Source organism: Suncus etruscus, chromosome 14, assembly GCF_024139225.1.
Source record: "Suncus etruscus isolate mSunEtr1 chromosome 14, mSunEtr1.pri.cur, whole genome shotgun sequence".
Lineage (NCBI taxonomy): Eukaryota > Metazoa > Chordata > Mammalia > Eulipotyphla > Soricidae > Suncus > Suncus etruscus.
In genome coordinates, this window is record NC_064861.1 from 895,638 (window position 1) to 911,056 (window position 15,419).

The following is a 15,419-nucleotide window of genomic DNA, read 5'->3' on the forward strand; positions in this document are numbered from 1 at the left end:
CACCCATGGTCTGCCTTTGTGTTCTTCTTCAAACTCCTTTCTCTTTAGACAACTGCCAAGTATGGTAATGGAAGCAAAGAAGGAACACTAATGCCAAAGAGTTTATTGGAAAACAAAGACAGGTTGTTTCTTTCTTAGTGAGCCTCAAAGATTATGTTTGCTTCCTACTCCTCGGGTTTATGGAGGTCCTGAATACAGATTTTTACTGGAAAGAAATAGAGCTTTGGAATCCCATTTGGAAAACTTAGATTTTTCTAATTTTGATGTCAGGCAGGATCACACCAAACCCTGTCATAGGAATTCGAGAGATCTCAAGGTAATTAGTGCTTTAACATGATGATGGTGGCCCATTATTGCTGAGAAAGTTGTATTTTTTATCTCTGCATCCATATTAGAAGAGGGCTAGGAAAAAGAGGCTACAGGAGAAGCCACTTTAAACTGGAAATTTACTTCAGACTAAGTCAAACAGCTAACATTCTAGGAAGCCAACAAGAAAGCGTGCATTCTGTTTGAAAGGTCTGATAAGGAGGGTTGAGAGATAGCACAGTGACTGATTGGACGGTGGTTCAAATCCCGGCCCATATGGTCCCCTAAGCCTGCCAGGAGCGATTTCTGAGCACAGAGCTAGGAGTAGTCCTTGAGTGCCACCGGGTGTGATGCCAAAACAAAACAAAAAAAAGCCAAAAAACAAATACAAAAACAAAAAATGGTCTGATAAGGAGAACTTTGACCAACTTTTACTTTGTGACTTCTCTACCTGACCATTTTATTTTGTGAGTCCTTATTCGGACTATTATTCTCTCCCTCCACCTTTTCCGCTTCATTTTCTTTCTTTTCCCTCAACTTGGGTCACTGAAAAGCACACCTTTTAGGAATCAAACTTGAGCCTGTGCTTTTCCAGTTGTAATTTTCTTATTCCCAAATAAACATATTTGGCTTACTACTAATTTTTCAGCTTTCTAATTCAGGGTAAAGGTAACTTATTTTGATTTATTTTTATTTTATTATGTATAGGGAAAACAAGGTCTGTTTCACATATGGTCTAAAAAAATAATGAAACAGTCTTGGGTTTAGTTAGGAGAATCATAAGAAATGACCTCAAAGCTGGCAGGAAACCCCAACAAGCATGAAAAATGACATGCTGCAAGTTCCAGGAGGCACTGCAGAGATGAGCTCCAGACACGTTTCAATTTATATTGTTATTAATGGCTTGGGAAGAGTTTGCAAATCCTTTATGGTAATTATATCTGCAGATGAGGGTAAATAGGATGGTATGAGAGTCTAGTGAGTGAAGAGACATAGGACAGAGCAGCCTAGAGAGATTAGAAATATGGACAGGAAATGAACAAATGAGATCAGCCTGGAAAAGTAGAAATGTGCATCTGGAGAAATACCTAATTGGAAAAACAGAGAGGAACCCAAAGAGAGAGTCATACTTGGAAAGCAACAGTAAATTGGCCTTTGAATAGAGCTCATTTCTGGCTATGTTTGTAACATGATGGAAAAATAGTTCAGAGTCCGGGAGTACAGATACTCTGCTAAGAGTGCACTCTTTCCAAACAGCGGCATTTTCATCACTTCATTTGATCACCATGCCAAAGAGATTGGAAGCAAATAATTTATCCACTGTTATAGAATGTAGAAAGATTGAGTTACTTAAGGTCAAAACTCTGTAACTAAAAACTTGAATGTCATAGTTCTTTCATTTTTTTTTTGTTGGGGGGTACAACTAGTGGCATTTAGGGTTTACGCCTAGCTTTGTGCTCAGGGATCACTACTGTAGATGCTCAGGGATCATATTGGGTTCCAGGAATTGAACCTGGATCTGCCACATGAAAGATAAATGCTTGTGCCCACTGTACTATTGCTTTGGCTCCAGTTCCTTAATATTGTTCTTTTACACATCATTATTAGCTTTGGATCTCAGAAGAGTAACTGTTTTTTGTTCATCATTTCCTCATGTTTCTGATATTCACAATTTAATTTTATTTATGGTTGAACTTAATATTACTGACATTATGGCATCTGTGCATCACTACCCCCATCTTTCTCTGATGAAGTGATTGGATAGAGAGAGATAAACCTGTGTTTTAGGGGTTAGAACCCTCTACTAAATGTGTCACAGATTAGGGAATAGGCAAACAACGTGCTTCTTTAGTCTAATTCTCAAATTATTGATCTGACCATATGGTTTATGGAATCAGCTTCTCTGAAGTCAGTTCAAAGTATTAAAGCCAAACAAAGATGCCTAAGAGAAACATAGATACAGGTAAACAACTACTTCAAGAGCACTTATTGGCAAGTAAGCATATTTATTTATGTTAACAAGGGGCCTTCTTTGTGATGTCTCATTGTTGTTTTATTGTTTTGTTTGAGGTTGCTGTTCTCATGTTTATTGTAATTTAAAACTTTTTTCTTTGGTAATGTTGTATGGATTTCTGTGCACTCCCATTTGTTCCTTCTGTATGAATAGCAGTTCAGAATCTGGAGAGTACAAGGATTTAGGCATTTGCTCTGATTGCAATTGAGCCCAGTTCAGTTTCCAGTATCACATATGGTGCGATCTCCAGCACCTGTCTAGGTATTTCTGGGTCTTCACTGGATATGACTCCCTCCCCCAAAATACAAAAAAAAAATCAGTGTTAATTAGTGTACTTGAAGGTTATGCCAATAATATCATGTCTCCTCTTTTTCTGAGAAATGCCTTTGTATCCATACATGAGATTTTCTTCCAGTCATATTTCTATGGTATTTACCTCTTTTTTAGTGGTAATTATGGTGTAGAAACTCATCCCCAAAATGCCACTCATCATTCTTAGATTGAAAAGCTGTCAATATGATTACAGTGAAGAGTATGAGGCAGCCAAATGTTAAGGGAAAAATTGTAACCAACTAAGTAAAGCCCAGGGCATGATGGCGAGACGCTCAGAAGGTAAGAGACTGCAGATTCTGTGTTCAGGTACAAGTTGGTGGTACTTTCCACTTCAGTCTTTCTTCCTCTCTGCCAGGTGCAGAGGATTGAATCCAAGACTTCATATAAGCAAAAACAACAATAAAAAATTCCAGGGTTCCTTTTTGTTCAGTACCTAGAAGTGACCAGTTCAACAAAGAAATAGTCATTGGATGACATATTAAGTAGTGTAAGAGATGTCTATTAAGTCATTCTTGGCTCTTTCAGAGAGAATTCTCAAAGAAACCTGTGACTAGACCCTTAGGAGCATTTCTCTCCATTCCTTCTTTCAGAAAGTCAAACCAGAGGCTGATGTGGCCCAGTGGCCATGATACATTTCTTTAGCCAAGTCCAGGGAATGAAAGGGGAAAAACAAAGGATAAGTAGCCAAAGTTCCTTCCTGAAGATGGATAGAAACCTGGGAAATATAAATTGGGGTTGGAGACTTGTACTTGGAGCTTGATTTACAGTTTGGAGCCTCTGTCCAAGAATGAGTCTCACGTCTCTCCTTTGGGAAGGAGCTCTCAGAGAGTGCCACGTCCAGCCACATATGTTTTCATTCAGCCCACAGTCAAAACCTCTTACACAACTATACATCTAGCAGCTTAGGTCTATCAAGCTGCAACAGAGGGCCTCAGTCTTCTGGGGTTCAATCTTGTGGTGAAGGGCCTAGTGTGATGGGAAGGGCTGGATCAGGAATGAGGTGGATCACTAGAGAGAACTCACTGATTTCTCAATGCTGAGCAGGTACCAAAGGCAGCTTCAGAAGAGACCAACTCTCACAAATTAACTCAGTGTCTTAAAGGTCTCATGACAGAATTCAAATAGCTACATCCAGGCTAGGGGCATCAATAGATGGAAGGTAGCCCTAGGTAAAGAAGAAGGAAGCAGCAAATTTTATCGCTACCTGCACAATACATATTTTGTTCAAAAGGCAGCCAGTAGTTGATTCTAGTTCATGGCACCCATGTGTGTTTGAGCAAAATTATTGCTCTGGAGACCATTGATATCTTCTACCTCTCTCTTTACTCTTTATGCCTATTCTCATAGGTCCAACCAGACACAGCTACTTAAAGCCTTCTTTTTCTTAAATTTTGTTTGTTTGTCTTGGGGCCATGCCAGCAGTGCTCAGGGTTTACCCCTGGCTCTATACTGAGAGATCAGTCTTTGCAGGCTTGAGGGAGGATATGGAGCAATGGGGATGGAACCAGAGTCTGCCGTGTGCTAGGCAAACACAACTTAATTGCTGCACTTCCACTCTGATCCCTTGTTCACCTTTTTAATGTTTTTCCTTCCTAGGACCATTTCCATACTGCATGAAATTTTATATATTGTTGCAGGCTTCTCTCCCAAAGCACACCAACTAAAGCTGTGGACATTAGGGAAACAGTCGCACTTGCCTGTCCCCACTATCTCTTATCAGGACTATAACCTTGTTCCCCTATCAAGCCAGTCCATCTGTGAGCCAGAATTAAGTGTGTTCCTCCTCCTTCAGCTGTTCAGTAATAAGAGCCCTCACTGTATGCTAACAGGAAGGTTTTGGAGTATAGAATTAATCCTCAAGTCCTAAAGCTAAAACACTGAAGAGAAGCAGGTCTGGAAGCAAATGTCCATGTAGGAAACACACACACACACACACACACACTCACACACACACACACACACACACACACACACACACACACACACACACACACACACACACACACACACACGGAGGGAGAAACAGTCAGGAAAACCAACACATAAGACTTCAGCCTCTATGAAGCAGCAAGCTCCATGAAAGTCCGAAAACACAAAAGAGGGATTTCCTGAAAATCTGAGTATTAGGAAGGAAGGGACCACACCTAAAGGTGAGATTAGGTGGTCTAAACACCAATCCAAGGCTCTACTTTCAAAGATGTTTCCAACCAATGAGCAACAAGGCATACACTGAGTGGGGTGGAATCAGATCAATTCCACAATCCAATCAATCCCACACTGGAGCAAGTAGTATTGGATTACATAAAGGCTATATCCTCAGTCAGGTTGTTTACAGGTATGCTTCTTGTCTCCTATGCTCAGTCTGAGATATATTATTTTTGGCCTGTGATAAATTACTGGAAGGTCAACCTGACACCTATTAGGGTCCAGTGGAACCAAAGGACCCATTTCACAAATAATTGTCTTGTGCAGAATCTTAGAGGTTTAAGTAGATTCATTTTGTGTCTTGCACGATCCCCACATGTAACTTATCCGGTAGAAAAGGCAGGTTTGGTGCATGTGCAGTATTGAGACATCCGATCAGAGAGGCAGGCCTGCTGCGTTACAGCTGAGCGTCTCCCTTTACCTGGTTTTAAAGAAGTTGGTGCTGCCACCTACTAGTCTTGTTACTGAGTCTTAAGTGATCCTAGTACTGTGACTAATTCCCACTAATCCTGATCTAAGATGGGATTAAAAAGCATTTGATAAATTGATCCATGAATCAGTAAAACATTGAATGAATTAAATGTCATAATTTATATATTTATATTGAATTCCAAGTTCAGGTTTACTATTCTGAAAGATTTCTGGCTTTCTAGTTTTCTTTCATGAGAGTTTCAATTGGCATGGAAAATATGTGGTTTTAACAAGAGAGATAAGTCTTTGCTCTGGGACTCAATATTATCTTATGTACAAATTCACAGCTAAGCCCAGGTATTTCAAATAAAAGTGTGTGTACTCTGTGCCTTTTGTCCAGTCCTCTATGCTCACATAGCTGCATACCTTGGCTAATTTTCTGGAAATTACTGCACAACAACAACATTGGGAAGGAAAAATCCACATTTTAAAAATTTAAGTAAATAATCATGCTACATGTAGTGTCTCTTTGACGCTCATAGGGAATTACCAATATATTTTCTCTAAGAAGAATGTAACATCACCTAAAGTTCTAATGTCTTTTGGGCCAGCAATGGAGAAAATAATTAATAGATTTCCCTTTCTCCTAACTTACTTAGGCAGTGGGGACTGAATTTGGCTTTGAAATGAGCTGTCATCTGGCTTTTGGAGAAGACCAGAAACCTTTAGCCTATCCTCCACAAAGAAAATGAGTAGCCCTTCTAGACAGAAGGATGTCCTTAGGCTAGTCTGTTTGATTTTGGAATAAACCCATAGGAATCCTTTGTTTGTAATTTTAATTTATGTGTCCAAGAATATCATGGTTTGTCAAGTTATTTCTGTGCATTTACTATGTAAATATCTATAATAGCAGGTCAATAGCCACTTTTATTTTTCATTCCTTGAGCCAAAAGTACATGACCAAGACTCCATTTGTAAGTAAAATTAATGACTTTCAAATGACTTAATGGGAGATTCTGCAGTTAAATATTTATACTTATTCACAATAGATACTTCACAGATTCTTTTTTATTTAAATTTATTTTTATCCTGGCTAAAGTGAATTACAAATATTTCACAATAATATTTAAGGTTCATAGTGACAATAAATCAAGGGCATTCCCACCACCAGTAATGTCTTCTCTCCACCTCTGTTCCCAGTATGCATCTCCCTCCTTTACCCACCAGAATACTACTGTGACTGATCCCCACTAGTAGAGCTTGCTGTGGATTAGGTATAGATTTTGTTGTTGACTTTGGATTTGATGTTCAGGTCTGTACATTTTTTATTTCCACTAAATGTTCATGCGGGTGTCTGGACCTGGTACCAGTCATTTTCCCTCCTCAGTTTATGAGGCTGAACAGGATGATTCAATCAATGTGGTTCTGTTGGAGATATAGAAATAGAAAATGGAAAAGAAGAAGGAAAGGAAAAAAACAGACAAAAACCAAAATAAACATAAAAATAAAAACCAAAGCTGGCAAATACAAAAAAGGCCCAGTCAACAACTACATAAAAAGGTTTGTGCTCCTCCTCTTCCTCCTCCTCCTCCTCTTCTTTTTGCAAAGGCATAGTAAGTATTGGGGAAGTTGGAAAGGGAATTCCCTTGGCCTAAGAGATTTCGTGTTTCTCCACCCTTGAAACATACTGTCATGAGAACCACTACTGGCTCCATATACACTCTTTTTCTCTCCCCCAAAGTTATTTTACGAAGCCAGACATCTTTCTACTCAGTTGTTGATAATATAAACAGACCTTTTTAACTTGATATCTTCTATTTACACAGATCATAGGACGAGGCCTGGAAATAGACTTTCTTTATAGTTCAGGAAGTTCTGCTCCATCACTGTTATTGTATTCAGACTTTTATAATTGGTGGTCTCGATTTTTGCTCAGATCCTAGGGCAAAGCCTGCTTTAGAATTTTAAATTATGATTCCAGAAGTTCTATTCCATCACAGTTGTCACAGTCAGACCACTGGGATTGAAGATCATGGTGTTTGTACTGATCCTAGGCCGAAGCCTAGGTTAGGGTCTTTTTTATTGGTCCCAGGGTTCACAGATTCTTTTATGTTGGTTTTGCTCCTTAAAAACTCTTTCATATTTGTTTGGGGAGTATATTTCATCCTCATCCTTAAACAGAATGAACCATTTTCCTATATTAACATAGCAAAATACAGATTTATTTTAAAATGTAAAATATTTTTGAAAACTGTTTAAAAGCGTAAGTAAACTGTGTAGGGCAATGGATATTATGCATATATAAAATATATGCATGCAATATTATCAATATATCTTGTACTCGCAGGGGTGCTAGCCCCCGCTCGGTTTTTAAAATAGAGACCAATGAGAAAAAATTGCCAGTGACTGTCCCAACAAAAACCAGTGCTGCATCAGCCCGCCCTCCACCCCATACACCTCCCCCCTAGAGTAGGGAGAGGGAGGGGGAAAGCCTGATGACACCTATAGAGTCCACCTGGGCCGGCACCCAGGGAAGGCCTGGAGTTCAGGGGAGAATGAGGGGGATGGCTGAGGGCCTGCCAAGCCTCCCAGCAGCCCCCAAGCTAGGGAGAAGGCCTCCCCAAACCCCATACCTGGCAAGAGCTGGCCTCCAGAATCAGCGAGGGATCTGGAAGCCAGATATCTGCCAGCCCTCCTCCTCAAGCCCCTCTCACAGAGTAGGGAGGGGGGGAGTCCACCTGCATATATATATATATAATATCCATTGCCCCACACAGCTCATTTCTAGTCCTTTTCTGCCTCAGTTTCAACCATCATTTTCCCTCATTTACCCATTTTGCCTTCAATACCATACAGGTCAATCATAAACAAAAATCTTTCACTGAATTTAATACAAAAATCTTTCACTGAATTTAATATGCCACCCAACTATTTCAAAATTTCCCCTCTATTTCCTCTTTCCTTCTCTTTGTTATTTCTTAAATAAGGAGGTTTGTAGAAGTGTCCCTCCATTTAAAGTTTATATTAGAACCAAGTTAATTGGATTGTTGGACTTGTTCTAGCGTCCCCATAGGCATCAATCTTGCCATGTGGTATTGTTCTTCCTTTGCATAGGCACATTAAAATGGGAAATTATATACAGACACGTTCTTATCTAATAGAGATGGGAACACTCAAATCTTGTAATGCAGTAGGACCTTACACCCTGAACATTGTCATAAAGACCTGGCTCAGGCCTCAGAAGAATGGACATTGTCCATTTACCCCTGAACCAGGGATGCCATCTACAAAACAACCATGGTTGTGTACTACATCACTTGAAAGCAATCCTCTACCAGGGAAGACCCTACCACTGCTCTGGCATAGACCTATTCAACAGAGACTTCCCTTTAACACACAGAGGACTTAACAACAATGACCTGCTTTCAGGAATGAGCGAGCACTCTGCATCACCCTCTAATTGTGAGTGAAACTAAAGGGTACTCCACATCATCCTGACTTTTATATAGGATATGGACATATTCCAAGATCCTTGGCTACAGAAACCTGACACCAACAACATTGACTGTCTGAAAAATAAAAGTATATTGGCACTACAGACAATGACTTGGGTTGGACAACCCAATATGTCTGGAGCCTAGAGTTGGTCTTATGGCAGATAACTTCAGGGGTAAGGTCTCCTTGTATTTAGCCAAGGCTTTTCCTTCCCATGTCCCCTATACTTTGGTGGGCCTATGCAAACAATTTCCACACTAACACCGTCTTTGCTGTGCTCCTTTGACTCATCCTTAATGAAATAAAGTATTATGAACGGTTGTGTCAACAATACTATAGCTTTTAATGTTAAAGCTTAATTTAATAAATTTTGTGGCATTGGATTGCATTGTGTACTGCTAAGAAATGTTATAATGTACTGCAATCTGAGGGCTTGAGGGACAAAGTAAATGTGCATGTATTTTGTTTTCTTTTTCTTTTTTTTTTTTTTTTTTGGTGGTTTTTGGGTCACACCCGGCAGTGCTCAGGGGTTATTCCTGGCTCCAGGCTCAGAAATTGCTCCTGACAGGCACGGGGGACCATATGGGGCGCCGGGATTCGAACCGATGACCTCCTGCATGAAAGGCAAATGCCTTACCTCCATGCTATCTCTCCAGCCCCGTGTTTTATTTTTCTTAATGGTTTTTTTTTTGGCTGAAAATTCAAAATTAAGGTGTCAGCAAGAGGATTTCTTTGAGAATTCTGTCTATGGGTGATTGCCTTACCACTGTAATTTCACCTTGTCCTCTCTTTGCATCTTTGTCTTCAATAAAATTAAAAAAAAATAATGTAAGTAAACACCTGAGATTTGTTAGTAATTGGAAGGAGGATAGGGCATGTTTTCTACTGCTTTCTCTTTTCAGTTATCCCAATGCAGTTAACTCTCTCTCTCTCTCTCTCTCTCTCTCTCTCTCTCTCACACACACACACACACACACACACACACACACACACCCTCTCTCTCTCACACACACAAATTCTACTCTAATTCTATTCTACACACACCCCTCACACACAAATTTTACTCTAATTCTATACTACACACACACACACACACACACACACACACACCCCTCACACACACACAAATTCTACTCTATATTCTATTCTATTCTAAGCAGTATAATAGAGCCAAGGACTGTAAGATAACAAAGACATAGTCTCTGACAAAAACTAGTTTGGCAAATAATAATTAGGACTCTAAAAGTAATGAATATGTGCACATATTCTACATACAACTCCCAAAACCATGTATCTTAACTGGCTCTACCCCTTTTCCCTCAGTCTCCAATTTCCACCTACCTGTTCCACATTAGTTTTTATCTAATTGAATTACTTTGTGCTAAGAGCTTTACAAGAATAATTACATTTCATCTTCAGTTGGCTTGCTGTCCTCAGTCTGCTCAAAGGCCATCAGTTGGCACACTGGATTCTCTTTCCCTAAAGCTTCCACCTCAGATTCCTTTTTGAATACTGGAGATTCCTTCTGAGCACTCAGGCAAAACTCTTGTTAACATGAATACATTTTTCTTCCTAACCTTGCTTGCCACTTCTCTGTAACTTTGGGGCCAGTCTCAGAAGGGAAGCCTCATTGTTATCAGTATCAGAGCACAGCAGCTTGTCTTCCAGTACCTCCCTTTTCCTCTCCTATAAAATGATCCCATACCAATTCTTCTTCCCTCTAATTTTTCTTTTACTCTGTGTCATGTGATAGGATACATCTTATGAAAAGGGACACATCAGAGGAGAACTTCCATAAAATCCTGCTATGAACTTGACTGAGTTGTCTGCCTGCTAATAACTATTCCATTCCTCAGAATTTCTGCTCCTTGCTCCTGAACATGCACAGCATTTGAACACTAGATGTCACCTGTGTTAGTTCATCTCTCTCCAGCATCAGTGAAGTTTATGTTGTTTAACCACTATTATTCTTTTCCATTAGATTCCACTTTCTTTTCTAGCTATCGCTTCATATCCTGTCCTTGTGGGCAATAATATCCCCTGAAAGAGAGGCTTAGATTACCTTTTTCCAGTGCCCACTCTGATTTCTCTTGGCAACTCTCCAATCAGGTTTCACTGATACCCTTAACTTTACTGAGACCATTCTGCATATAGATGCAGATAGGCACTGAGTAAATAACATGGATAGTTCATGTACTCATGCAGATATATATTTTTTAAAAAACTATTCTGAGGATATATATAAAGGTATGCAATTTAAAGCCAAGGAACAGCTGAAGATACGTAAGAGCAATCAGATACCCGTGGAGGTAAAGAGTAAAGCAGAGGAGATGGTGAAGAACGTTCTCGTGACTGGTGGCTTCGTTGGAGGCTTTCTGCTTGGCATGGCATCTTAAGGAGAATGGTTTCGCCCAGCTCACCATATTCTTAACTCCATCCTAGGACAAGACATTCTCCTCTTTTCCTGTGCCTTCCTCCCCTTGGGCAGATCTGAATGGCTTTAACCAGCAGCCGTTGGAACAGATTCGGCACACCCTGCGTGCACTTGGCAATGATTGACAGAAGAGACAGTAGATAAGACTAGCTAGCTGCTTTTCCCCGCACATTCCCCAATTTTGTCAACATTAGGTCAGTATATGATGGCTTCTCTCTTCACTGTGCTACTGAATATGGACCGTGAGTGGATGCTCAAAGGTGTCCAGTCTGTCTGGGAAAGAACTAATGCACTTCAACACCTGTGCTACATGGGAAGAAACTGAATACATTGACCTTTGAGCATGAAAGATTTTGGTGTGTGGTGTCTGCTTTCTTTTACCTTACAGAAAGAGCTCATATCTGCTCTGATGATCTTGACAAAAGGGCGCCATACACACTGTAGTGGGGAAGAGACTTTTGGAACAGCCTTGTGCTAAAGGAGCATATGCCCAGTTTGAGTATGTACTTAGTACAGGAGGTCCTTGGAGCCCTCGGCAATGCACATCCTTGGATGGGCAGACTCAAAATCATGTATTGGCCTGAAGATACTTGACATGGCTGTTTCCTGCCATACACCATCAAGTAGCTCATGACCTTCTGTGGGTTCATTTGGAAATTAAGGGTTTATTTGGGTGATGAGATAAGCCATTTGGTGTGGGAAAGAAGAAATTTTAGAATTTCTTTTTCGTGGAAAGGGTTTGTTTGAAGTTTGGAAATGTGAGGTACTCTTCACCTCTCATCCATATATTGAGATTGTATTTGCTCCTCTGTGCAGATATCTTTCTTTATCCTGTTAGTATGGAATGTCACCATTTGAACAAGAGTTTTGAATTGACAGTATTCCAGGTATGCAGAAATGAGAGTGGTAGGACTAACAGTGTGAAATAAATGATTTACCTTGTCAAATGCAAAAAAAAAAAAAAAGGTATGCAATTTATATGTTCTGGGTGACCTTGGCATTATTTTCATACTCTGATTATTTCCATCTTCATTAACCTTTAACAGAATTGAACAAAGTGGACAATACTCTTTATGGAAATCATTCTTGGCTCAACCCCTTTTCTCCTCAGTCTCCAATTTCCAATTACTTGTTCTATATTTCACCTGCTGTTTAGGAGGAATGCCACCAACATATGTTCCTAAACTTTCCCCTGCCCCTTTTATCGCATATGTCCCCTTCTATGAAAAGGAGTTTTTCAGGTCAACAAGTCATCCATGAACTCTTTATTTTTTCTAATCTTACACCCTAGTGAAATCCTTCAACAGATAATGTTAGTTTTACCTGGAAATATCCCTACCATCTGACTATTTCTCTGTTTCCACTTTAGCCCTCATGTTATGTGGCCTTTTGAGAGTGCTGTATGTAAAATTCCTCTCATTTTTAAGATATGAGGATGGCTTTCCCCCCAACTTTTTTCTGCTTTCTATGTCCCCAGTGCACTTGCCAACAATTTAAACACTATATAGTTTATCTGATTTGCTCTTGATGTGTGCCTACCTTAGCAAGGAAGCCCTTGGAGGACAGTTATATCATTTTACTAAAATATTTGTATCCCTGGTGCCCAAGTTTCCACAGTAGGGCTCCTGGCTTGCATGCTCCTTGAGAACTATCCAGTGAACTGCTAGGAGTGCCTCCTGCCCATAATGAAATTGAGAACCAGGACACTAAGAGGGCTTAGAAATGCCATAAATGTGTTATTCTTCCTTTATAAATGGTTTTTATTTGTTGTTGGAAGGGAGAGTGGACTATCATTGTGGAGGTGAGGATCAAACTGGGGTTGGCTTCATGCAAAGTAAACTCCTTAATCCCTGGACTTTCTGGCTTCTACATTCCAGGCATATAGTATTCATTATAGGAAAGTCCGGATTCTATCAATGTACTCTTTCTTCAGATACTATTAAAAACACCCTTTCTGGGGCAGGAGCGGTGGCTGGCCTAGGACAGTTCTATTTCCCTGAGTCCCATATGGTTCCCCAAACCAGGAGCAATTTCTGAGTGCATAGCCAGGAGTAACCCCTGAGTGTCACAGGGTGTGGCCCCAAAACAGCAAAACAAAACAAAAGAAAACAAAAACACCCTTTATTCACTTCTATTTTTATCAAATTTTTTGCTCAATAATAAATTTCAGTGGATTCACTGTTTCACACTCAGGACAAAGAACATTGTAAAAGAGACTAATGCTCTGCCCTCAGAAAGTTTATATTCCTGTGATAGGGAAAAGAATAATACAAATTAACATGCTATATGATAAAAAGTTACATGAAGTTCAGTAGATAAAACAAAGCTTTTGGATAGGATATAGAGTGAACCCTATGAGACTGGGGAGAAAATTTTATTCATCTCCGTGAAGCTTAAACATTCTAGAAAAATAATAATGTGTAGAGAGCACAGGGCAAGTTAAGTAGTCTAGATGTGAGAATAATGCCGAAAAGAAGAGCCCAGTTAGGAGGTCCATGTCATGGTGTTGGTGGCTAGAAAGGAAGAAAAGTTTTATATATAGAAAGAACAGTCTGGGTATATTTAAAAGGCAAAACTCCTAGCATATCCTGGCATGTGAATTCAGGACAGAAGTCATAATGGTGAGAGCCCTGGCATGAGCAAGGGCTATTAAAATAATAAATAATCAAATAATAAAAATAAATAAATAAATAATAAAAATAATAAAGTTGTTTTGCCAAAGATGTGCAAGTCTAGGGATGTATAGGGCTGGTGACTAAACTGAAGGTTTACATGCTTTCAGTGTCTCCCCTTCTCTTTCTCATAGTATTTGGCCATGTCAAGCCAAGCTGAGAATCCAAGGAAAACAAACCATTCAGAGTCATTCTGCTGTGGCAAACAGCCATACTCGTTTTAATTTTCATTGTCTTGGCCAGACGCAGAGGCCTCTTGTGTCTGTAGGTGCCTTCTTTTTTTCCTTGGGTTTCTGTTTAATTGAAGGGGATGCGAAAGAAAGAAAAAATAAATAAACAAACCAACAACTTACCAGTGTGTACCAGGGCTACAGCTTGAACTAGTTAGCTGATCATCATGCATCTCTGGGCCTGGCTAGTCACAGCAGTCTCATCCCAAAGACAACACAATTTCTCTTCTGCATTACCTTTTGCATGCAAACTTTTGCATGACTACAAAGAGCTTAGTACAACCTTGTAATTTGAAATAACACACAGACACTATACACACGTGATCAACAAGTAATTAAAATAGGGTTCAAATTTATGTAGTGGAGTATTCCGGATCATAAGGACAATAACAAGAGATAATTGGGATGCGAAGAAACCCAAGGGGGGGATTAAAAATGGCATTTCTTGAAAAAAAAAGGGGGGGGGCGGATGGTATTTGTTTAGGTCTGTAGATGTTTCTTATTTATTTTTGCTTTTTAAAAAAATTCACGAGATCCTTTTAAGCCAGTTTGGGGTTGTAAAAGTCTATGAGAAAGATAGTAAAGCATTTCATGGGGTTTCCTAGCAGATAGCTAATGCTCTTTTTTACCCTGTTCCTGTTCACTCGCATGCCAGTCCGCAGAATGCTTTGTAGTGCCACAGCTCTCGCTAACGAACGGTCTGAGCACTCGGCTTCCAGAACAAAGGCCAACGTCGGGGTGTGCCTGGGCCTTTCGCTTTCCCTCCACCGAGCCTGGGGTGACCTTTGCCCGAGGTCGCGGCAATAGCGGGGAGTCCGCCTGAGGAGGCCGGCTGGCGGCCTTCTTCCAGGTGCCCAGAGTGGCGGAACTCGGGGCTCCTGCACGGAGGGAGTCTCGGGGCGGGCTGGGGCTTAAGTGCGCTCTGTCTTCCTGCGGCTTTGCGGGTCCCCTCCGAGTCCCAGGAGGCGCCGCTGCCGCGGTCTGAGCCCTGCTCGCGGGCCGCTCCGGGAGCGAGCTTCTGTGTCGCCAAGCGAACCTCCCGTCGGGCGGCGAGATGGCCGCGTGGCAAACGGGACCTCAGCGTCCCCAGCGCCGGCCACGGAGAGCGCTTGGGACGCCCCGAGGCTGAGGGTGGGGTGTGGCGACTTTAGGGACAAAGAGGGAGAGAGGCCGCCGGCTATTCAAGTGTGTGTGTGTGTGTGTGTGTGTGTGTGTGTGTGTGTGTGTGTGTGTGTGTGTGTGTGTGTGTGTGTGGCAGAGGGCCCCTTCCCACCCGCACCCGGTGCCCTCCTTGGGCTGCAGGACTGGGAGGCCCAGCG

The 15,419-nt window shown here is 40.9% G+C and overlaps 1 protein-coding gene across 1 annotated transcript in view; it reads right to left on the reverse strand.

Moving 5' to 3' along the window:
• PPP3CA (protein phosphatase 3 catalytic subunit alpha) overlaps positions 1-15,419 on the reverse strand; it is a 1,090,725-nt gene that overhangs the window by 280,131 nt on the left and 795,175 nt on the right. The window lies entirely within an intron of this gene.